At 37.7% G+C, this 24,806-nt stretch overlaps 1 protein-coding gene across 1 annotated transcript in view; it reads left to right on the forward strand.

Annotated features, from left to right (window-relative positions):
- The first annotated feature begins 7,074 nt into the window (after positions 1-7,074).
- The window catches only part of UNC13C (unc-13 homolog C), a 561,286-nt gene continuing 543,554 nt past the window's right edge, over positions 7,075-24,806 (forward strand). The window contains exon 1 of the mRNA XM_036264009.1: positions 7,075-7,537. The gene's annotated coding sequence lies outside the window, so the exon portion shown is untranslated. The remainder of the gene's footprint in view (positions 7,538-24,806) is intronic.

Consider the following 24,806-nt stretch of genomic DNA (forward strand, 5'->3'; position numbering starts at 1 on the left):
TGCATTTCTTTAATGTGTTTGCCATTTGTATATGTTTCATATTTTTGCTAATTTCATACGTTGGCCTTTTTTTTTTTTTTTTCAAAATGTCTTTTAAAATCCTTTGTCCATTTATAAACTGGATTATTTTTGTTGTTGTTATTATTGTTGCTGCTGCTGAGTTATAGGAATTCTTTAGATATTGTGGATATTCATTCTTTATCAGATAAAGGCATATAGATCAATGAAATAAAACAGAGATCCCAGAAATAATGTCTCACATAGATGGTCAAATGATCTTTGAGTGCCAAGACCACATAATAAACAACAGTCTCTTCAACAAATGGTATCGGGGAAACTAGATCTCTCCATGCAAGAGAATGAAGGGGGCCTTGCCCTTATACCGAAATGGGTTAAATTCACAAAATTGATAAAAGACTAAATGCAAAACCTAAAACTCTTGACTTTGGCAATAATTTCTTGGAGATGACACTAAAAGCACAGGCAATGAAAGCAAAACACAGACCAAAGAGGCTATATAGAACTTAAAATCTTCTGAGCATCAAAGAAAACAGTGGAGTGAAAAGGCAACATACAGAATGGGAGAAAGTATATTCAGGTAGCAATATTTTTATATTAATATAGGATGATTTATTCATCTAAAAATAAAATCTCTATTAGCTGTTGGAGTTTCAGGTGTTATAACTTTCAAGGTATATATTTAGAAAGTGGTTAAAACTTCATCTACATAAGGAAGGCTAGTATTATCTTCCTTTTATATCTTATATGATGCTATGAGATCCTTCCCTACCCCACTTCCAGAGGTATAGCTTCTCCAGCACCCATAAAAAAATGATAATGATGACAGTGATGATAACAATAATGGCTGACACTCTGTCAAACTTTTTATATTTTGCACATATTTAATCCTTGTAACAAACACATGAATGGGGAGCATTCATGATTTATGACCCCTCTTTTTACAAGTGTTCCATTAAAAAAAATTATCAACTTATCTTCAGTGCTATCAGAATTATTCTTAAAAAGCTATTGCCCTAACTTTCTTTTTCTCTCATATGATATACTTTATTAATTTACAATGTAATGTTCTTTCTTATAGAGCCCTTCCTCAATAGGATAGCTAGAGTAACCAAAGAGCTGATGAAGGAGAAATAAGAAAAGGGCAAAGTCCTGGAGAGTGAAGGGCTCTGAAGACAAGTGTGTTTAGTTCAAAGTTGACCTAGAGTCAGCTTTTGTTTTTGCTTTTTTGCTTCCAGGCTCTACTGAGTGCGTGGATGCACTCTCTGGAAAAAACAACCAAAAAAACTGGGCAGAATATGAAATACTATGAAGAAGAAGAATTTGATAGCATATTAAATAAAATGCTCTAAGTGGAGCTATTTTTGATACAAGCATTTTAGACAATTCTAAAGAAATAGGCTCTTGACTTGCTTCATGGTTTGTGTATATCCTAGACAGTTATTTAAGTTGGGTATGAGTCCTGGCCGGTTTTGCTCAGTGGTTAGAGCATTGGTGGTCCAGAGAGACCCGGGTTCAGTTCCTGATAAGGGCATGTACCTTGGTTGCGGTTGTCCCCGGCCATTGTTGGGTCATGCGGGTGGCGACCACTCGATATGTCCCTTTCACATCGATATTTCTCTCTCTCTCTCCTCCTCTGTCTCCCTCCCACTCTATCTGAACAAAAAAAGCAAAAAAAAAAAAAAAAAATGTCCTCGGGTGAGGATAAAAAAATAAATAAAAAAAATAAGTTGGGTACGAGACATAAACCATTGCTTATAACCAGAAACTAGGCAATTAAAATCTCTTTAGTACCAAAAACAGTTTATAAAAGTATGTATCTTCAAAAAGTTTAAGTCTATTCAATTTCTGGTCAATAACAATTCTCACCTCATCAGCATGGAGCTTCTGTTGAGGTCATTCTCTCTTCTCTTGGAGTCTTCAGCACATATTGAATAACTCCTGAAATATTGGCAAGTAATAAGATTCAAAATTACACCATCTTCTCAAGAGAAAATAGATCATTGTTATTTTTTGAAGAAAGAAAAACCCTAAACCATTTATTTATCACTGTGTACATAAATATTTTATCTGAGACATGTATTCCTTCAGGAATTGAACAAAGATATCTCAATTTATATATGAACTTTAACTATTGTGAAGTATGTAAAAATGTCTTGTGAACATAAAATGTTTAGGAAGCAAATAGAAACCATTAAAATGATCGTTTTTATTTTTCTCAAACCAAACTGAAATTTGCATTTGGAAATCCATAAGGCATGGAAGAGGAGATAAAAATAGAGAGAGAGAGCATGTAGTACATACAGACATAGAAAACAGGCTCAGGGAGGTTATGTAACTGGTATAAGGCCATGTAGGGATGAAACAGCAGAGTTACGAATCAGAGATCTGCCCTTCGGCATTCTAAAACTTTGATTAAAATTTTATTATTGAAAATGCACTACTGAAAACTTCACCACTATGAATGGAGGGCAGGTTAGCAATAGTAGAGAATAATGACAGTAATACCTGATATAAAGTTCGATAGAGTAATTATTCCTTGCTAAATTAATGGTGAAGCCAGTTTTTTGGAGGAGAAATTGAATGAATGCCTGATTTCTGATCTAGAATTCACTGCTTACTACTTCTGTACAATCAGATAAGTCAGGTAGCCTTTCTGAGTATTCGTTTTAACATTTAGTATGGGGACAATAACAAGACTACTATAAGTCTTGCAGTTTTTTTAAAGGTAAGTTTTTATGAGAATATACATGTAGAAACAGTTTGTAAGGATGTTAAACTTTAGCCACTATTATTGTGTTAGTGATTCACCACTATGGGAATATGTAGTTAGAAGGATTGTTCTGGCATACATTTATGAGACAGCTGGTGAGAATTAAAGGTGTCATTTGGACCAAGAAATAGAACAAAGCTAATTGGCTACACAAGGACGCAACCCATGTCCTTAGCCTTGTTAACTCTGTGCTCTACTAACTAAGCACACTGTTTTTACTACTCACTCACTAACTCACTCGCCCTACCTTTCATGAGGCTGGTCTTCAGCTTAGCACTGGTGATACAAAGATGAATGATCCATGGTTTCTGTCCTGCAGGGAAGGCAGGCAGATGAGTAAATTAATAGTTAATGTACTTCATAATAAACTAATGCTACAATAGAGGTTTATGAAAGTGGAAAGAGGGCACAGAGACCTACCAATACTGAATAGGGAAGAATAGTACTCTCATCTTCTTACTGAATTTGTTGAGCGTAAAATTTTTATATCTTAAAACACTTAGGTATACTTAAATATACAAGGTAAATAATAGGTCATCTAATTCCGCATTTGGAATTTCCAAAGATATATTTCTTTTTTTTCCCCTTTCTTCTTTTGATTTTATTTTTAATCCTCATCTGAGGATATGTTTTTATTGATTTTAGAGAGAGAAGAAGGAAGAGGTAGAGAGAGAGAAAACCATCAATGTGAGAGAGCAACATTGATCGGTTGCCTCCCACAAGCATCCCGATGGGAGATGGAACTGCAACCTGGGTATGTGCCCTGATCAGGAGTCAAATCCATGACCTTTTGGTGTACGGGACAACACTCCATGCAACTGAGCAACACCAGCTAGGGCTCGTCTTTTGATTAAACAATCATCATTCTTTTTTGCTTAAATAATGATTATTTATTATCTTACCGTTTTTATGCATTTATAAATTTGTGGTTTCATTCAGCACGTCAGCAGGGACTGCAGTCTTTTCAAAGCTTGAAGATAGCTAGAAATTACACTTCCAATATGGCTCATGAACGTGACTGTTAGCATAGTCTCAATTCCTCTCCGGTTGTTGGCAGGAGACCTTAGTTTGCGAGCTTTGGACCTCCTCTTAGGCTGCTTGAGGATTCTCCTGTCATGGCAGCTAACTTTCCCCAGGTTATGTAAACCAAGAGAGACTGGGCAAAGAGAAAGCTGCGGTACCTTGTATAATCTACTCTCCAAAGTTATAGTGTTACTTCCCCTTAAAAAATGGTACATTTTTTAAGTAACCCATAATTTAATGGAAAGCTTTAATTTAAGAAAAAACATTAGTGTGTTTTACTATCATGGAATCAACATTTTGCAAATCTTTCCAAATCACATTGGATGCTCTATTCCCAAATATTTGTTCTCTTATATATAATTCACTTATACAGAGCCAGAAACATCAACCTGCTATTTTAGATGTAATCATGTTTTTGTCCTCAATTATCTTGAAAAATTAATCCATTTCACCAATTGATTTGAGTTAATGGAGAGAGCCAATGCTAGTCACAGTGTTTTTAAAAATAGTGAGGTCCAGTGATTGGTTACTTATTCTCTGAAATAAAGAGTGAGGTCTTCTAGAATGCTGAAAGTACAGTTCAATGTACACAAGGTTGATTTATGCTTTTTCAAGAATTCCTCTATTGCTCAAAGCCAAGTGCACAAGCAGTAACAGAATTATTTAAGAAAGACCCTGTTACTTGAAACTTTTGGCTTGGTCAAGCTTTACTACCGATAAAAAATGACCAATGACCCAGACACTTTGCTTTTCTTCCATCTGAACCATAAATGAAACAAATAATCTGGCCCAATTTATGTCTTGGAATATGGGAGGTGACTGATACCCTAGAGGTTTTATTTCTCCTAAAATCACTGCTGAAAGGTGTAGAAGAGAAATGATCTTATTGTCTTAATCAATTATTCTGTAAGGTTTGGGGCATGTACATGTGTGTTGCGAGCATATATGTGTTTTAATTTCCTATCCTGTGCTGTTAATGTTACTAATCCAAGAATTTGAAAAACTCATTGTGGAAATAGAATGTGATTTATTGATAAGAATATGTAGGCTCTGATTGTTATGTGCATATCATTGTGATTATACATTATTCAAATAAGGCACTCAGCAGGTGAAAACTACACATCTAGAGCCCAGAAAGTTTCTAATAGGGATTTTGGTGTCCCTGCACATCAATAAAGTCATAAAGCTGTGTCACTCTCTCCAGTAGTGACATATTTTATTAGCCACCTGTGTCCCTCAGATACATGATTCTTGCCACTTTCAGAGGTGTAAACAATTTCCATTTTGAAATATATAACCAGAATCCTCATTATCAGAACTGAGCAGTGCATTTATCAGCACACACACTGCTTTGGAGCATGCATGAAACATTTCTTCTTAAAAAGCAAAGACTGCTGATCACCACCCCTATTGTTACTTCTTCTCTGAGAGTATTTGAATTGCAGCAATATTTTCACACCTCTTTTACTACACTATACACACATTCTGGAGACTGCTCAGGGTTAGGATGGTCTTACTTGTATTTCCTTTTATAGGTTTAAACATTGAGACCAATGACATTATATTCCAGTTTACAGAGACTATTCTGGGTGCCGGGCTCTTGGCTGAGCATAGCTTCAGCACTTTGTTCTGCATATTGCTCACCAAAATAAATAAATAAATAAGAAGAAGACTCTGTGGATGGGTGTTTTTCCCTCTGTGTATTGAAGATAATTAAAAATTGTATTGGCTAACCCGAATTTTCCTGTAGAAAAGAGTCAAGTTTTGCCCGGTCATTATCTTTGAGGTCTAACCAGGTTTCCTTTGCTGCAATTGAGTGTTCACAGCCAAGGGCAGCGTAGCTTTGTCCTACCTGCCACTCTGGGGGCTGCTGAAGGTGGGGATCACTCTGCCTCATGTTTGCCTGCTGATGAAGCTCATTAGACCTTGAGCAGCTGCTCACTTCCATTAACAGTCACTTAAGACAGCAGGTTGAGGAAGCTGTGTTGTTAGGAGCTGAAGGTGGGGCTGAGAGCCCGGAACAAGAGGGCTCAGCTGCCAGCCCCTGGCACATATATTGTGTTAAATTTGGAGACAGCTTTTTAATCATAGAGATATTATTTGTTGGTCATCACATATAGTCGGTGGAATGTGTTTTGCCTCAAGTTTCGTCAAAACTGTTCTATCAGGCTTAACTTCATTTTGCTGGCAACGGTTATATATTAAATATTTAGGTAAAGTAGAGTCCGTTGTAAAGTTCCTGCTCACCCTTAAATGTACCGGAAAATGCCATACAAATCTATGCACACGCTTCTTATCCTGTTTGATCTCAGCTGATAGTTGACTGTTTTTCAGTCCTAAAAAGATCCTCCTATTAAAAGCAAAGAAAAGTGAATTCAAGCCAGCAAACCAGAGGCATCTAAAAACCTACCCATTATTTCAGGACTTGGGCTTCTCTAAAGGCTCTATTTTAAGAGCCAGTACTTTTTTTGTTTGTTGGAACAGGAGGGTTAGAGGATGAAAAATGCTTTATTGATGGGAAGTGGGAGCTGTTACTCCCCTCACCTCCTCTACTCAGCAAAACCAAAAACGCAAGCAAGCCCATTCTATTCCTAGCCAGCTCTTTGAAACCAGCATCAGATGGGAAGACATTATTTCTAAGTGAGAAGCAAAACCTTTGTATCACTGTAAGTTTTCCACTATTTCCCACTTTGTGTGTGTGTGTGTGTGTTTCTTTAATTCAGAAATTTCAGGAATTACCTTCAAGTGGCTTTTCACACATTACAAAGACAAATAAAAGAAAACCCCTGGATGAGATAGCAGCATCTAAATACCGGGCCCTGTGAGCTGCCCCTCGGTGGCTAATTGGGAATCATGCTGCGCGCAGGGTGCTTTCACTCTCCGAACCACAACCAACTCCTAGAGCAGTCATTAAACGGTCCGTGTTATCAAGGAAGCTGCAAACGCGGCCAGCAGAATGGGCCATAGGACTGTCTTCTAGGTCATCACTCAGTGATAAAGGGAACCTTAGGCTGAGAGAGCTCCAGCACCCAAGCGTTTTCCCCAGTGATGAGGTTGCGCCCCACAAGGTGAGTTGTCAGGAAGGTGGTGATGGCCACACCTGGCAGCGACCACAGTGCATCTCCCGTGAGCGAGAGCTGGGTCTCAGCCTGGAGGAGCTGCTCTCTGCAGCGGCGGCGGCGGCAGCAGAGGGAGCCGAGGAGCTCTGGGCACAGGAGGCCGGCGATCGCAGCGTCGGTGCTGCATTCCCCAGCGCCTTGGCCGAGGCCCGCGCTCTGGGAACTTCCCCGCGCGCACTCCGCCGCGCGGCTCCTCGCCCTCAATTGTGGATGAGCCTTGGCGCTCCTCGACGCACCGAACACAACCCGTTTTGCTTCCTTAGAGACAGCGGGGAGAATTGACCTGCCGGAGGAATTGGCAACGAGGAGAGGGAAAGACAGTTGTGTGCCAGCAGCTAAGTTGTAAAATTGCTTTGGAGCGCGAGAGAATTGACAAGAACAGACACCGTTGCAGACCAAAGGCATACCTGATTGCACTTGAGTCTGATCGCTGGGACGCAGCCTCCGCTCCTGCTGTAACTCTTTATGGCCGAATAAAGGAAGCAAGACTAGAAACACGAATCGCAAGTGGTATTCCTGAAAGGAAAACACATACACTCCCAAAGGAGGGAGGAACAGCCCAGCTGGTGTGTACATTTTTTTTTTTTAAAGGAGACTCCCTCAGGTATGTTCCCTTTCCCCGGTTTGCGCTGCCTTATCTGCATGTGATTTTTGTGTCTGCCTTTTTGTTGTTGTTGATTTTTCTTTTTGCTGGCACTTTGAATTGCAATCATGTAGTTGAGGCATTGGTAAATGCTCAGTTGTCCCGTGTTAATAATGAGGATGGTTCTATCCAGGATCACGGAACCTCTCAGTCTTTGCTTTATTTTAAATGCAGAGTGATGAATGATCGCTTAGTTTCCGCTCAACTTTCAGGGGAATATTTGTTTAGGGAAAAACAAGGCTGGGATACAAAGCTGGGATATTTCCTAATATCTTGGAATTTGTAAGGAGGGGGGATTAGAGCCCAAACAGAAAAAGTTAAGGGCTTTTAAGGAAGGGGTTAAAAGCCAAGATGTCATAGACAAGCAGTGTCCCCCAAGTGTTTTCCAGCTTAGCATTGGTCTGGAGCAAATTGAGCTTTTCCAGTGGTTCTGCATTTGGACCCCTTAATCAATCCTTCAAGATGAAGATCCTGCAGATTTACTTCCAAGAACTGAATGACTTCAATTGTGTGCTTGGTTCTGTTTTACAATTGTTCTATCTGCCGAAGGAGGCAGTCTAAAAATCCCTTTGCTCCAACAGCTTGAGTGAACCCTAACTTCTGCAATTACATCATCGATATACTTGTATAATAAAGAGAAAGACAGGTATGGCAACAATGGTGATGTTGGCTGCCTTTAGGACCTAGGCTGGGATGACAAAGCTTAAAGTCAAATTTCCATATGAAGCTTTTAAAGAGAAAAAGGAAAGAGGTGGGTGGGTAAGACATAAAAATGGATTTTTAGAAATAATCTGCATTTCTTTAAAAAGCCAAGAAGGTAAGTTTGTCTCATTTTTGAATTAATGAGAAATGTAATACTTTTAAAATGCTATCTTTTACACCTCAATATATTGTTTTTATAAAGTGGGTAAAATTGGCAATAAATTAAACATACATGTATTGAAATTAAATGAGCTCTACAGGAGGGGAGAAACAAGAGAATGAGAAAGTTTTCTACATATATATATATATATATAAATTTTACAGCTATTTCAAGTGTTTCACTACTACAAAGAGTTAATGCCAAAGCTCTAGGACCCTGATTTTTAAATATTATTGGACCTACTTGCTTATGATTTAAGAGTCCAAATTCAATATAGGTAAATAGGATTTAAATTATAATTTATGCATATCATAAAGTAAATCACCATCTTGCTCTTTTAAAACTAAAACCTTATTTTTGCCAAATGGTAGCAATCTGGAGTACTAGTTGGGCCTTTTAACAAAATCAGGAAAGCAGTTGTTTCAAAATTGCACACATTACTATAGTAACAACAATATCACCATGTTGTAAGTAACTGCAAGCAATTTCTGGGCCAGAAGAGTGATTTGGAAGATGGGCAAAGAGTTGAGTTTACATTCATTAGTAGGGTGTGGAAAACATTGTGTGTTTTTCTTCTGTGTTGACGTCTTGTAGGAGGAAATTTTCAATGCCTGTAGATGAAATATGATACAACAGTAATTTTACTGAATCTATTAAATGATTATTTTTCATACTCATGAATAAACTGAGCTAGGGTTCTTTTAAAGAATATCTGATACTCTCCTGTACAAAGTTGTCTTTTCAAACCACAGTGGAATTCTGTTGAGAAAGTAATTTCAATAGAGTTGTGGACTTAGATTTGAAGGTGGATAATCAGGTATGGGTTTATTCCCTAGCATTTGATTATTTGTTGTTAGACTTCCATCATAAAAATTTGGAGTTTTTTCTCCAAAATTGTCATCATCATGTGCTTGACAAATCTGTGCCCAGGTGAAAAATGAAGTAAGCATGTTATAGAGACCTAAGAATTCACTTTCCATGTGCTTCTTATTAACAAAGTAAAGTTTTCCCCCTCTAGGCCATCTAAAACCTTTCTATGGTTGCTAGTCTTTAACATGAAGCAATAACATACAGGGTAGGGCAGGTTTAGTGTTGTGAACATGCAAAATAGTTTATTCTTGTATTATTATTTATTAATTATCATATTTTCATACGAACAACTGTAAACCTACTTTTGCCCACCGTGTATGTGGTACACAGAACCACTTAAGAATCCATTGATCATTAAAAACAGGGGACAACTGTTGCGATTCCTCCTTCAAAGGTAAATTGTATGTGTGTGTGAGTGTGTGTGAGTGTGTGTGAGGGCCAGCTTAGAAGAGAATGTTCTGCATGTCTTTGTTGATTTGGGGCAAATCTGTGATTTTGAATAGCAGTACCCTTTTGGCATGATCAGTCCTTTTCCCCAATGCTCAAGGCATTTTTATTGCTGTTGACCCTCCCAGCCAACGCAATGCACAGACCCTTTTGTGAGTTCTCTGAGACACTTACCACCTGTGCATTATCTCCCAGTTTCAATACTGTTAGCTTCTTAGTCATTGTTTCTATCACATAGTCTTTACTACAGAAAGATTTTCTCTAGAACGTTTGAAAAATGGCAATCACCTTCTCACCTGAGAAAAAAAATGTGTGCTTTCTGGCTGGAAATTTTATAAGTTTTAAATACATGCAAAATTTGTTTCTAAAATATACTTTTAAAGAAAGAAAGCCACTTTCTAACTTTATTATGGTTTATACCTAATGCTAACTTATTTGAGAACATACATTGAAATTAATTTCACTCAAGTTTGTTGTTACAATCATTTCTGGATCTTAAATTTTCTCTGCTTCAATGGTTAGGCTCCTATTCCCAACCAGATTAACAAAAAGGGGAGCAGTTATTGTTAGCCCTCAGTCTGTAGCTTTTGAACATGCAGAAGACAGAGCCCCAGTTCTGTAGACTCTATGGAAATGATGGGTGCTCCACTTGCAGTCTTTTAAGGCACGGTTGGGAGGACAGATGTTATTGCAACCTCTGTATCAAAAGTCCTCCACAGGAGAAGGAGAAATGTGGACACAAAATCAGTTCTCTTTCTCTTGTGAAAATGGTTGTGATCCAAGGGAATATATGTTTCCCGTCTCTTGCGTATCCTAGTCATATTACACATTTTAGCCTCAGCATATAGAAATTATTATAACCTTAATATGGGAGAAGATTTTCTTTTTTACATAGAATATTAAAAAAATATGTGAAAGTGAATGCTGGTTGACAAGATAAAAACAACATTATAAATTGCACTTGGAGGTTTTCAAGTATGAAAAAAAAAAAGCAATCAAAGGAGATGGGTATCCCTCTCGAGTATTTTCTTGTCTTTCTTAGACTTTTACAATCATACCTTTAGCCTGTCTCTATTCCCAACAGCCAGTATCCAAAGGCCCAACTCCTATGTTCAGGGTGAAATGTACTTTCTTTCCAAGCATTATGGATCTTGAGAATTTGGGTGCAATATGTTTTTGGGTTTTGTTTTGTTTTTTGATAAAGAAAATATTTTGCATGAAAATATTTTGCTTCATTTATTTTATAAGTTGAAATGACATACTTTAGAAGTAGTTTTTCAGGCATATTAACCCAAGGGAAAAGAAAGAAAAAGAAATACAAAGTAACTGTCAGACAGGATGACTTTCTGTTTTACAGGTGGGAAGAACTGATGACTTAGGCATGATCACTGAGGCATGTTTCTGAGGGGACACTGTTGATCTGATCGTAGAAAATCTGGAGAAAGAATGGATGTGATTTGAATCGTGTCATTGTTATGTGGCACATAGCTGAGAAAACCAAACAATTCCTTTGTTTACCAATGAGAATTGTTTAGTAAAAAAAATTACCAACGAGGTAAAAATAGAGAGTGAATGCACACACTCCAGTCAGAGTCCAGTGCGTTTTGCTATCCAGTAGAAAATACTGGATTTAGTCAAATCCTGGCTCAGTCTCCAACTGGCTGCGTAAACTTGGGCTGTCACTTTCTTAGCATTGGTTTTCTCATCTGCCGCAGAATACTATTTGTTTGATGATCATGAAAACCCCTTCTAGTTCTTAGACTCAGACATTCTGTAAAATCTATATGATACAGACTTTATAGGGCTGACTCCATTTGAAATGCCACTGAAGAATTGCTTGACTTTGATTGGCTTCTCCTGAGGCAAGTGGTTTATAAATGTCATTTAGCTGCCTGAGAAGCTGAAGAAACAATATTAATCTTTTTTATAACTTTTAAGAAATTTATCAACTTGTTTTTCTTTGCACAATAAGGCAATGTTTACTTAATAATACTTCATTTTAACTGCATATTTTGTATAAGGCCCTGTATTTGTGAGTCATAAAATATTTGCTGCACATTGATAGATGTTAAAATGCTGCCATTTCATTACAAGAAACAAATGGTATTTGGGTACTTAGCCACTCACTTTATTAGAGTCATTCCATAGAACAGGTTTTTAAAAAATATTTTTTCATTGAGGTTTTTAGAGAGAGGGGGAAGGGAGAGGGAGAAACGTTGATGTGACAGCAAAACATCAGTCTGCTGCCTCCTGCACATCCTCTACTGGGGATGAATCCGGCAACCTGGGCATGTGCCCTGCCCTGGAATCAAACCAGTGACCTTTTGGTACATGGGGTGATGCCCAACAAACTGAGCCACACCAGCCAGAGCCATAGAACTGTTTCCATTAGAGCTGTTAAAAATAAAATGTATGTACAAACACTACTTAGTAATTCGAATAGACTTACTCTCTCTCTTTCCAGGTGTCTTTCCTTCTGCATGGGCAGATGCATGAGAACATACTAGAAAGAAGGGGATTCCAGGGCGCTCTCATGGCTGAAGGAGCAAACTGAAGTAGGGAAGCTTCTCAAACCTAGGAAAAAGTTGTATTTCCTTCTTCATTTCAAAGAGGGTTGATTGGCAAGAGGCAAAATATACAGATCCATTTTATATATGTAAAAATTAAAATTTAATTCTGCTTACTTCTTTGAAAGTAATCTATAGGCTTAGAAAATTATGCTAGGTACCAAATAAAATGTCACAATATTACTGGCAGTAATGAAGAACAGCTTTTAAATAAATGGTAAATGATAAGACATATAGATCTTGACAAATAAACACAACAGATTACAATAACTATATTGATTGCTGTCTTCCTCCACTTAGCCTCAAATGGGAGCATTCTATTGATATTCTCTGTCTATTCTCATTGAGGGGAATTATGTTACTTGTCCTACCAAAGTCAAGAGATAAACCGCCCCCTCTTATTTCCCTCAAACAGCTCCTTTTTTTTTTCTGATTTTCTTTCTCTCAATCTCAAATCTAAGATATCCTTCCTGTCTTATTCTTTCTCATGACCCCTATTCAATTACTCACTGAATCTTGTCTCCTCTTTTATGCATCTTTTCCAGCCCTGTCTTTTTTTCCTACTCACATTGGCACCACCTTATTTCAAGTTCATATCACTTTATGACTAGAATACTGCTCTAACCTTCCAATTGTTATCCATTCTGAGCTTCTTTGAGTGTCCGTCCTGAATCCTACTGCCAGATCCATTGTCCTCAAAATGCTTTGATTGTGGCCCATGTCACTCCCTGCTCAAAAACTTTCAAGGACACCTCATTGTATAGGAAATAAATCAAAACTATTTTATGTGGCAAATAAAACACCTTCTACAACCAGATCCCAGACTGCCTTTCTAGCTTTTTCTTATTCTAGTTCCTCATCCAATCTCTACCCCAATTAACAGATCCCGTACAGTTTTCAAATACTGAAATCTGATACAATTCTATAAGATCAAGTTATTTGTATCATTCATTTACTAATATATTTTACACTTTCTTGTGAGATTTCTCCTTTGGTCTTGACCTATAGTTTAAACCTTTCCTGTTGTAAGTCACTTGAAAAATTCTTAGCAAGACTATAAACTCGTTAAGTATAGTATCTGTGTAAACTTTGTCAAGTTACTTAAAATTTCTTAATCCTAACTTCTCAATTAGAAAATGATGGCACTGTAAAAAGCATTGCTTCACAAAGTTTTTGTGAACATTAAATTAAATAATACAGATTAAATACCCAAAATGCTACTCACTATTACTAATTGTAGTTATGTTAGTATTCCTCACTATCATGTGTATAGAAGGTGGGCACTCAGTAAATTTATTTACTTCTATATTTACTTTGAATTCTGTAATACTAGTTATTAAAGGTAAAGACTGTAAAGGAAGGAGAGAGAATGATATACAGAGCAGGAAATAACAAAAAGGAAAAAGTAAGAGGGAAAGCATCAAACCTCTGCTGAAGAATAGAAGTGTAGTCTCAAGCGGGGTGCAAGGTAAACAGTAAAGGGGAGCTGGCTGCCTGACTTTTACAGGTCAGAACCGTGTCACATTCTAGGTCTATGCCAATTTGCAACCGTGCTGTGCTTGTCTTCCTGTTCCTGATCAGGGGTTTTGGGACTAAGTACGACCTTTGCAGCTTGATGTTTTTGGAAACAATACTTTCCTCAGGAGCTATGGTCCCATATCCCCCCTCCCTTTCTTTGATCTGTAGCTTCTCCTTTTAACTTTAGCCACATTTAACTAGTCTAGAATGTGGTTTACCTTTCTTCTATTTAGGCCTGAAAATCCAACTTATGTCCACAGTATTGGTTTTTATCATCCTGGCTCCTGCTTTATGGCATCTAGTACCCAATAAAGTCAGCTATAGTCCTAATCGTGGAAGAGATGCAGGGAATTCCCAGTGGTCTTCTATCGTTTTCTAGAAGGAATTCTTAGGGTATCTGCTTATTCTGATATAGGAAGCAGTGTGGCTGATTAGACAGCTGTGATGTTTCTGTTGGAGGAAAATTTCCCCAAAAAGGGTAAATGAGGTATCTCAGCAAAATTGTCTAAGTTTCTTGGTTAAACTTGAAGTCTCTAAATTCCTGAATAATGATGTTAAGAGGAGGGACTGTCAACTAGTTCAGGCAATAAGGCAACTCTAAAATCTATTGAGAGAAAACTTGAGCTTGGCCTTGAAGTTTTTCTTGTGAGTTTCTAAATTGTATATGACCTTCCTCTTAAGACACTACAAGGCTTCCTTCATTTCTCTCTCAGTTGGACTCAGTTGTTTGCCCATTAGGCCCCGCCCACTAGATGTCCTTTGCTGATTGTTGTGCTTGGCAGAGAGAGCTTCCTTGCATGAGAATGGAGATGCTTCTTAGAATGCAGAAAATGTAGAAGTCCACAAGGTGTGACACAAGTCTAAAATGTCATTTTGAATTAGAATGTGAAAAAATGATAGAAGCACCAAGAAAATACGTGTCAATGTACTTTCTTGGTGCTTCTATCATTTTTTCACATTCTAATTCAAAATGACAGAAGCACCAAGAAAATACGTGTCAATGTACTTACAGTTTCTGAGTGTCTGGTTTTCAGTTACTTCTCAGTTCATCCATCCTTTATTGTGAGCCCAATCTCTTAGTTCAGTTTTCTCACACTCCTAGAAGACAGGTGATTGACTGTACTGTTAGTAACAGACGAAACTATACCCAATAGTACAGCCTGTTTATATTTTAATGCAAAAAGTGTGTTACTGTATGTCTGTGAATATTAATGAGTGATAAAACTAAGCAATGTGAAATCTAATGGAGAGATACTGTGAACTCCTATTTATCAGGAATTTAAAAATTAATAAACAATGAACGAATTGTGGTAATAACTTTAGAACAAGGATAAACATAATATATATTTATAGGTGATGATACTAACAGAATAAGTTAAGATGTCATTTTATATTGGCAATTACAATGTATTCATATGACAGCATGGCAGATTCTCAAGGTTTCCCTTTAGTTCTTTCTACATTATAGAGTATTAAATTATGTTTTGAATAATTGGTCACTAATACTTTCTAATTATTTGAAATTGATAAGTAGATATTTTTGAGAATTAGAAATTTTTATTTAGTTAAATAACAGTGTTAGCTATGAGGTGTGACTGTCTGGGTAATTAGAATTCTATTGATTTGGTACAGGAAGTATAGAAATGACCTTTTAAAAGTAAGTTAACTCTTATATGGATTGATTATTAGCACGGAGGGAAACGTTCTGACCCAAGATCACAGTCCTGGATCCCAGCACATAATTTTGCAGGAGGAAAACAATTGGTCATGAAGAGAAATAGAAAAGCAATTACTGTTTGCAAAACCCATCTCTTTTCCCTGAAAAGAAGTTCAAAGCCAGCATCTATTGAAATTAAACTAGCACATCAACTCTATGCATGAAAGAAAGTACATTTTTTATATTTCTGAGTTCTAGCACATTTATCTTAATTACATTTTGCTTAGATTACTACTGACATTGGTCTGAGGGTCCTGAGGACTCAGCAGGTGGCTATGGAAGAAGGTGGGGCAGGAGTGTCACAGACAACAGAAGACAGCCGAGCTTGAGCTTGAAACATGTCCACACAATTCACATTTCAGAAATCCAAGCACACCAAGGTGACTGTGTTTACATTTTCTGTTTTGCTGTGTGCCTTAGGCTACCTGAGGGACATCTCTTGTGCCTTCGGATTGAGAGGTGTATATCCTGCCTTGTGAGCGGCTGCCTGTGTCCTAATTAGAGTAGCTATAAAACACCTGGAGTCTAGGGGATTCCTTCTGGGTTAATTACAGGACTGTGAGCAGCTTTGCAGGAGAAGTAAAGCAGGTGCCATTTCAGATTGGATGTGTCTGTGTGGTTTAATGTGTGATTACCTGTGCAGAAGCCAAAAGGCTGAGCTTTTCTGACACTTCTCTCTTTCACCATCTAGTCTGGTCTGAATTTCCAGTGCCTATACCTACCTTCTCATCTGCTGTTCGCTACATTGTGACTCCTTGAGGACAAGGACTGCACTGTTGTTCTCTGTACTGCAAAACTGGTAGTTTAATGGTTCTGATGGTATACATACAACAGTTTCCTGTGTTTGACATTTTTACTAACAAAGGATAGTGCTTAAGAGATTTTTCCTTGATATTTTAAAGGAAAAGGAATGGCATAGATGATGATGATCGGCCAGAGAGAATATTCCAGGAGAGGAAATGCTTCTGGGTAAAAGGAAATAAAGTTTTGTGAGTAGAGAGAACAACACACTGTTTTTGTTGATGTTTAAGATGATGTTGGGTACTTTGCTAGGCTCTACAGGAGACATGTGAAAATGAATAAAAATGAATAAAAAGAGGACCTGCCATCAAAAGCTTTTATATCTTTTGGGGGAGGAAAACATGAACACAAATTATTATACAAAGAGTGAATTAAAGGGGAAGTGTCCGAGTAGTGAATATGCACTAAACATGAACTACAAATGGAAGGAATGAATTGTAAGATTCATATTGCAGCAGTGATAGTCTGGTTAGGAGACAAGAAAAGTATATTCTGTTCCAGCAAAGCAGTAAAGAGATGTCTTGGGTTAGAGCAGAGACTGTGTGGGGAGAGTTAGGGTTGTTGGTAGGTCTGAATTTCATGGAATAAGCATCAAAGAGTCACTTTTTGGTGGAAATGGTTGGAAAGAAAATATCATCATTAATTGAAATTGCTTGTTTAAAAAACTCTCCCTGTTCATTCTGATCTTACAGATAACAGAGAATATAGCTGTTTTTGTGTGTTTGTTTATTTTGCTTGTTTTGAGACTATTGCTATTTTGCTCACCATTGTATTCTCCCAAACCTAATGCAGGTCACAACACTTACCTGGTGCTCCATAAATATTTGTTTGGGCAATGAGTAAAGTGTTGATATCTCCATACTGTCATTTTTTAAAAAAACTTTTGAATTTAAATCTAAATTTATAAGTAGTTTAATTCTTCTTGAATGTATCTTTCACTTCTTTATCTTCATCAGTAACCTAGTCTGTGTAGAACACCGTGAAGGGATGGGGGTTGCAAAGAACTGTCTTTCACAGGGTGGCTCAGCCTTGTTGGGGAGAGAAGGGAGACAGATGCCATGCCTGATGTGAATCAAACATAGAGGAAACTGAGCTGTTTCCCTAATGTCAGCAGATTTTTAAATACTTTGGAATTTGTTAAATAAATAGCTCCCCTTCGAATTGTGCTCACATATTTCTCACCTGAACACTATGGCTCAATTTGCATTTATCACTGAAGGCAAGGTTACGCAACCTCAATTACAATCTTGGAAAACTGTCAACAAATTCTGATTAATAAGTACTGCTTAATTATTGAGTAAAGTAGGTCATCTTTCTTGTTTTCTTCCTAAATTAATAAGAATTTAGGGATAAAAGTAAAAAAACAAACAAACAAAAAAAACCATTAGTCTAAATAGTTTCTAGATACCAACGCAGGACAATGGCCTTAAATTAAAACTATGATTCCTCATGCTTTACCTATTTTGCCATTAAATTTATAGATGTATTCTTTGGCAAACACAAGATTTTGTATTTTATTTATTATGCCACATAAATGTGCCCCCTCTTTTTTACTGTTAAATACAAACACAGCCAAACATAAACCAGAGGGAAGATTATTTCTGATTACATATTCAGGTGTTTCTTAATTTATATACAGTGTGGGTTTCCAAAACATCCACAAGCTAATATTAATGTTAAATTTTCTAGGGAGCTGACTTTTTGTTTTCTGGAAAAGTGAGCTAGAAACTTTTGTAAAACACTATCGGTACATTGATTTTTACCTGTTTTAAGTATGAACTTGCTTATATCGATGTATAATTAGACTTTAAAAAACAAAAACCATGTACAGCATGGTCATTCTGTCCTCCAGTTTATAAAGAAGCTGTCCTAGGTGCTGATATGTAACAGTGCTGATATGTATAATTTCCATCTCAAGCACAATTGGTCAAATCATTCTGTTTGCTCCGTTCTTTATTGCTGCTTCCATGTGGATGCTTTCTGGTGAGCCTCAATATGCAACACAGAAACTTTCACATGCTGAGCCCTGTCCCTTAAAGCCATCCACATGCCTCTTCTCTAGCTCCCTTTGACCCTGATCTCCCAATTTTCCCTTTAACAGGCTCCTGAGAAATTAGCCAAGCAGTTCACCACTGTTCATGAGTCCGCATGTATTCTTACTGTGGGCCATTTCCCTTTCCACACAAAGTAGATACCCTGGTAACCTCCAATTGTGCCCACTGGGAGGATTTTCCTTCCCAGCTGTGTTTCAGTGCCGTGTTGAGTGGCACTGTGCAGCATAGTTCATTTTCATGGGCTATCACATATTGAGATATCCACGTACTGAGATAACTCATCCATACACTAAAGCAATAAGTTCATTTTTTTTCTTCTTTCTTTAGCTGTCTATAAGAAGTTACACACACACACACACACACACACACACACACACAGTTGAACAACACAGGACTTAGGGGCACCAACCCCTCATACAGTCAAATATCTGTTTATAAGATTTGACTCCCATAAAACCTAGCTCTTTGGTATCTGCAGTGGATTGACTCCAGGATCCCCTGCAGATACCAAAGTCTGTGGATACTCAAGTCCCCTACGTGAAATGACATAGCACAATGCATGCAGTTATTTCTCCACACTCATAACTTCTCAACTATGGATCAAAAACACTACAGGTGTTTATTGAAAAATATCCACATATAAGTGGACCCATGCAGTTCAAACCTGACTTGTTGAGTTGTTCAAAGGTTTACTGTATATTTTCTTTCCCTCCCTCTCTAATACACACACACACACACAGAGGGAGAGATGCTGCTGCAGTGGTAATGGATGACTAAGGTCTTGGCCACATACTCATGCAGCTTGCTTGTGCCATGTGACCCTGTTCATGCTGGATAGTCTTAGATATACCATTTCCATTTTAAAGTGGATTGCTGTTGTGTTTACCCAATCTCATGATTTGATGAATTGGACAGAAATCAACTCATGATAGGTAGTGCTGGCTGCATGATCAGTCGCCACCACATATTTAAGTTCTCTATATTATTTGAACCCAATTGCAGATTGAGAAATATTGTTAAAAAATAGATACCAGGTCTCCACTTCAGATGGCACAAACTTTCTCTAGAATTCCACCAGGTGACTTTCTCACTACAGATATCTCTGTCCACAGGGTGTGAACTATGTCAGCCTTTGTATCCCTAGCATATGGGTCAGAATAGCATTCTCATGTATGGATTATATGACTTCCAAAACCTGAAGAGGCAACCGCACTTTGGATGTGGGGGGCAATGATTTATTTTTTACTTTGGAGGGGATATTGGGGTATTCTCTAGACTACTCACCCCTAAACACTGATATGGGCCTTTGACTCATCACAGGGTTGATATTTTTCTGGAGCTCATGTGTCTTATCAAGGCCTTCTTTTCACCACCTTCTTTCCAAAAGCTCACTGGATTCAGTTAACAGGATATCATGAATGTAGTGGACCCATGTGATGTTCTTCAGAATAGTCAGATAGTGTCGTTCCCAGTGCATGGTGGGAGAATTAACACAGCCCAGGGCAAGACTGTATATTCTTGTTTACCCTACCTGAATGTGAACTGCTTCTGAGCTACCTTCCTGATAATGACAGAAAATAATAAATTTGCCAGTTCAGTGGCCGTATACTGTGTATCTGATGCTATGTGAATCTGCTCTAGCAAAAATATCACATCTGTGCACCAGCTGTAACTGGGGTGACTAGTTTGTTGAGTTTGTGGTAGTCTACTGTCATCTGTTAGGATCTCTCTGGCTTTTGTAGGGGCAAATCTGGTGAAAAAAATTAGATAAATTAAATATAGATATGATGAGATGAATTAAACATGGACTGCCACTCCTGCATCATTTAAATTTTAAGGGTAATACTAATCTCTGCATTTCCCAATATGTAATATTTTTTTTATTTACTTTCTTGGCCTTGTTCTTATCAGGCTAAGGAATAAATGTGGAGTTTTTGCCAACTGCCATGTATGTTCATTCCAATTATACAATTGAAGACTGAAAAAACATATTACTGGGTAAATCCATGGTCCCAAGTTGGTCTGTGGGAATCATCATCATATTCATTTGGCATAATATAGCAAGGTCTAAACCTCATGGAGACCTGATAATTCCCTTAGTCAATGGGTCCTGCATTTGAGTCTTAGCTCAGGTCCAGAAACTGGGCAAGAGATTTATCTTCTTACTGGGGAGGCTATCCTCAATTTCCTGATTATGTATCCATGATTTCTTTTGCTTGTATAAATTAAACATTATCTGTTGAGGAGAGTGTATCTATTTAACCTCTAGGAACTGCCTTCTATGAACCATCTCCAAAGCTCTAAGTTGCTTCATGGCTGCCACTCCAGCATTACAACTTGGCATGATAATTGTACCCACTTTGTTTCTTTTTGTTTTTATCCTCACCCCAGGACATTTTTCCATTTTTTTGTTCAGATAGAGTGGGAGGGAGAGAGAGAAGAGAGAGAGAGAGAGAGAGAGAGAGAGAGAGAGAGAGAAACATTGACGTGAAAGGGACACATCGAGTGGCTGCCACCTGCACGACCCAACCAGTGCTGGGGACAAACCGCAACCAAGGTACTGCCCTTAGCGGGAACCGAACCCAGGTCTCTCTGGACCGCAGGCTGATGCTCTAACTGCTGAGCCAAACTGGCAGGGCCCCACCTTGTTTCTGATAAGGTTGGATAAATGCTACTATCCAACCTCAGTTGTTTTGGTATCCTATTATAGCCATTGTTATTAGAGCCTAGTACTGTAGCATCACTGGCCTATAGTGGATACCCACCACTGTGATGCTCAGTGATGCTATTGAAAAACTTACCATTGCCTATCACATTAGTAAATGGTGTGTCCTCCCATGGATCATTTTAGCTGGTGAGTTTTATGGTTTTAGTCACTGTAGCACATCTACTTCTCTGAGACTTATGCCATACTATTTCTACTTATTGCAGGCCATCATTTTCTCTAAGCTTCAAAGAACAAATGTAGCTTTGTGTTAATACTGTCTCCCATGGTCCTGGGCAGGTGTTAAAATTCAATATCATAGGAGGGTGCTGCCATAGCAACAAATTCTCCCCTAATTAAGTTTATGTTCCTCCCATTGATCTAGCATCCACAGACTCCAGTTCATAAGTAGTCTCTCAGTTCCTGTGGGTGCATATGTGTTGGTAGGGTCCTATAGTTTCTTCAACATATAGTCTCTTTCCTTGCTTAACAGACCATGCATTTACTCCATGGGATTATGCTGTGACTTTGCCCTAGTTATTGTTGTGCAGATCCATGTGGATGTTTGTGGTAGATCTCCATGGAGGATTCATAGATTGTCCTGCAAGTCAGAGACTTTTATATTATCTTCAAACAAGGGTTGAGCACTAGTCACTTTACCAAGAGGGTGGAGGTCTCTTTCGCAGTTTGGAAGATTCAGAGAATTTGAAAATTTAAGAGTTCTAAGTGAATTAATCCACATGCCCTCATCCCATGACTCACAGGCCCATTTTTTCCCTATTAAAGACTGACATTGGCATAGCCAACCTACCTAAATTAAAGAATCCTCTCTGGAGCTCTGCCACTCTTATAATTTATTCCCGGGTCTGGTGCTCAATTTTTGCTGCATTTGTTGCAAGAGATGAGAATTTATTTGTTTGATGACATGGATCTCCATTGTCTTTACATTTAGCCATAAATTGGCAATTAATCACTCAGCCTTTCATTATCTTTGTTCATTGCATCAAGAGGCCCCGGCAAGAGCTATTCTATTCCAAAGGGCTAATCACTTCCTCTCTTCAACCTATCAAAGAACAAGAGACTTTATATGCATGAATTAATTTCCCTCCATGGGTATCCCACCCAAACCCACCACTAGTGAATATTTTAACAGTTGGACTACTACAGTACACCACAGACTATCAGTTTTCCACACAGCATCAGTGATTAGGTTCCCATTGCTAGCCCAACAGAGGGGATCCAGATGAAATATCTCAATTTAGAGTCACTTCCTCAGTGCTCCCTTGACACCAACTTTCTTAAGTCCTTTTCCCTGGGAAACAGACTATGAAACAGATATATATATAGAACTTCTCCGGGGTTGGATAGAGGGGGAAGCTGAAATGCAATGCATTTGCAGCAGAAGCTTCATCCAGTCTTATAGGAAACTCTGATGCTGGGATGGCCATGTATAAAATCAACAGTGCTGAGCATTTGACTACCTATCAATTAGTCATTGAATTTGGGCTGTCCCAGAGGAGGGGAATAACCCTTTGACCATGTGCCATTCTCAGAGTGACTCAGCTATATGTCTGTGGCAATAAATACAACCCTTTTAGCAGTTGGAGAGATGAGTGACTTAGTCCTGAAGGGTGTATCAGTGGGACACACCACAGCTATGCTACACAATACCTTTCTATTGATTCTAATAGCAGGCTTGGATGGGAGGCTGAAGTGTAAATCGTATGGTTGAAATTACATTGTTCTTAAGTGAGGATACACAGAATGTATGTGCTCTCTGTGGTACCCTTTTTATGCCCTTCTTCCTCCTAAGTCACAGAAGTATATTAAGAGAGCTTGTACACTGATTACTTTTTAAAAATTATTCTTTAAATGTTTTTAACAATTATAGATGGTGTCAAAAATAGTATCTCTAATTTTCCATGGCATTCTTCTGGGTCTTTGTTTGCTAGCTGTTGAGAGAGGAAGAGCTTATCTTCTCTTGTAAGAAGGAGCTTTGGAAAACTTGAATTTAGATATATAGACATTATATATTTTTACCTGTGTAGCTATTAGATATATAAAATTTTTTGTATAGCCTTCTTAATTTCTTCCTATTTTATTTCAATTACAACAACACCTAGACTTGCCACAGATCAAGTTACCCACTACATTTGTGGTAATTATTTATTCCCAGATGCTCTTTGCGGTAAGAGCTGGCCAATGCTAAGCATGTTTAGTTTTAAATGGCAGAAACTTTACATGTATAATTTAGTATTTCATAATAAAAATATAATAATTTTTGAAAGAACTAACCTTGATATTTGAAATTTTTACAAGGGCCATATATTACCTATCATGATATAGAATGGGCTCTATCTTTGATGATAAAGTTTAAGTATGTCTTCCTATTAGGTATGTTAAAATAATTTCTTTAAAAGCACCCTGTGATACAGGAAAAGGATGAACTTGCAGCTCTGTTTAGTGATACATCAATTTTAATTTTAGTTCTAAATGTCACACCCATTTGGCTTGCAAGCTTTGAAGCATGAGTAATTGACTTTCACCCAAGAGTTAGAGTCAAGTGAAGTTTCATTGTATGAGGAGAATTGCACTGGATCTAACATTCTAGGGGGAAAGGGAGGGAGTATTCTAATTATATAAGCATCTAAGTTTTGGTCTGTTGCCAATGCTGCACACAATTTATTAAAAGTTTGAATTCTCGCTTTCACTGCAGAACAAAGACACATATAGAGTTATGCATAATCATTTAGGTGAGAAGAACTAGGAAGTCATAGCAATAATCAAGTGGAAAAGTCTGTGGTGAGGATTCAGTGATATTGTTCTTTAATGTATATGGTGCAATGATTGGGATATTTTAGGACCTACATACAAATGTTTAATATTTTTGTAAATTTTCTTCTCTAATGATCTCAGGTGAATATTGATGAGGGCATGGACCAAAATGGAAAGTCTAGGAGAGGAAAGGTGGTATAGGGATAAGAGAAACTAATTCACTTAAATGAAGTGAAGGCCTGTAAGACAAGTTTGGGACAAAGCAATAGAGAAAACATTGCTCCCAGTTTGTATGAATAAGAACATGTTGGTTGTGTTGATAAATGCTGTATAAAAAACAGAGAGGATTGTAGTTTAATGAATTTGAATTTGAAATATTGAATCTGAGCTGCTTAATGGTTATTCATACAAAGCTGGTCAAAACACAAATAAGAAATAATACAAAGAAGAGAAGCTAGATGGAAATATATTGATTTGGTAGTTAAAAGAAAGGGGAATAAAATAAGTCTGAAAAGAGGAAGAGAAACCAGTGAAGGGTGTAGTTAGGACTTGTTTTTCAAGAGCAATACTTTCTTAAACTGATATCTCACCATGATTAGATAAAACGAATGATGGCCCCACACCTAGGCCTAGAGAACAATCAGAAGTAAAAGCATCCACTCCCTTTGTTCCCATGTGTTCTCACATCCTTACATTTGGCCTCCTGTCTCCACTCTTCTCTATTTTTGAATATGTGTTTTCACTGCTAAATTTTTATATAGTTTAAAAGTTGTCTGTTTGAGTCAAAACTTCATGTTGCTTTCTTGTTGAAATGCCTAAAATCATCTGACAGTCTCTATGTTCTAATTTACAATTCCCAAGAAAGAAAACTTAATTGGCCCAGTTTTTTCCTGTGGCCACTCTAGTAAAAATAGC

Source organism: Molossus molossus, unplaced genomic scaffold (assembly GCF_014108415.1).
Source record: "Molossus molossus isolate mMolMol1 unplaced genomic scaffold, mMolMol1.p scaffold_m16_p_1, whole genome shotgun sequence".
In the NCBI taxonomy this organism is placed as follows: Eukaryota; Metazoa; Chordata; class Mammalia; order Chiroptera; family Molossidae; genus Molossus; species Molossus molossus.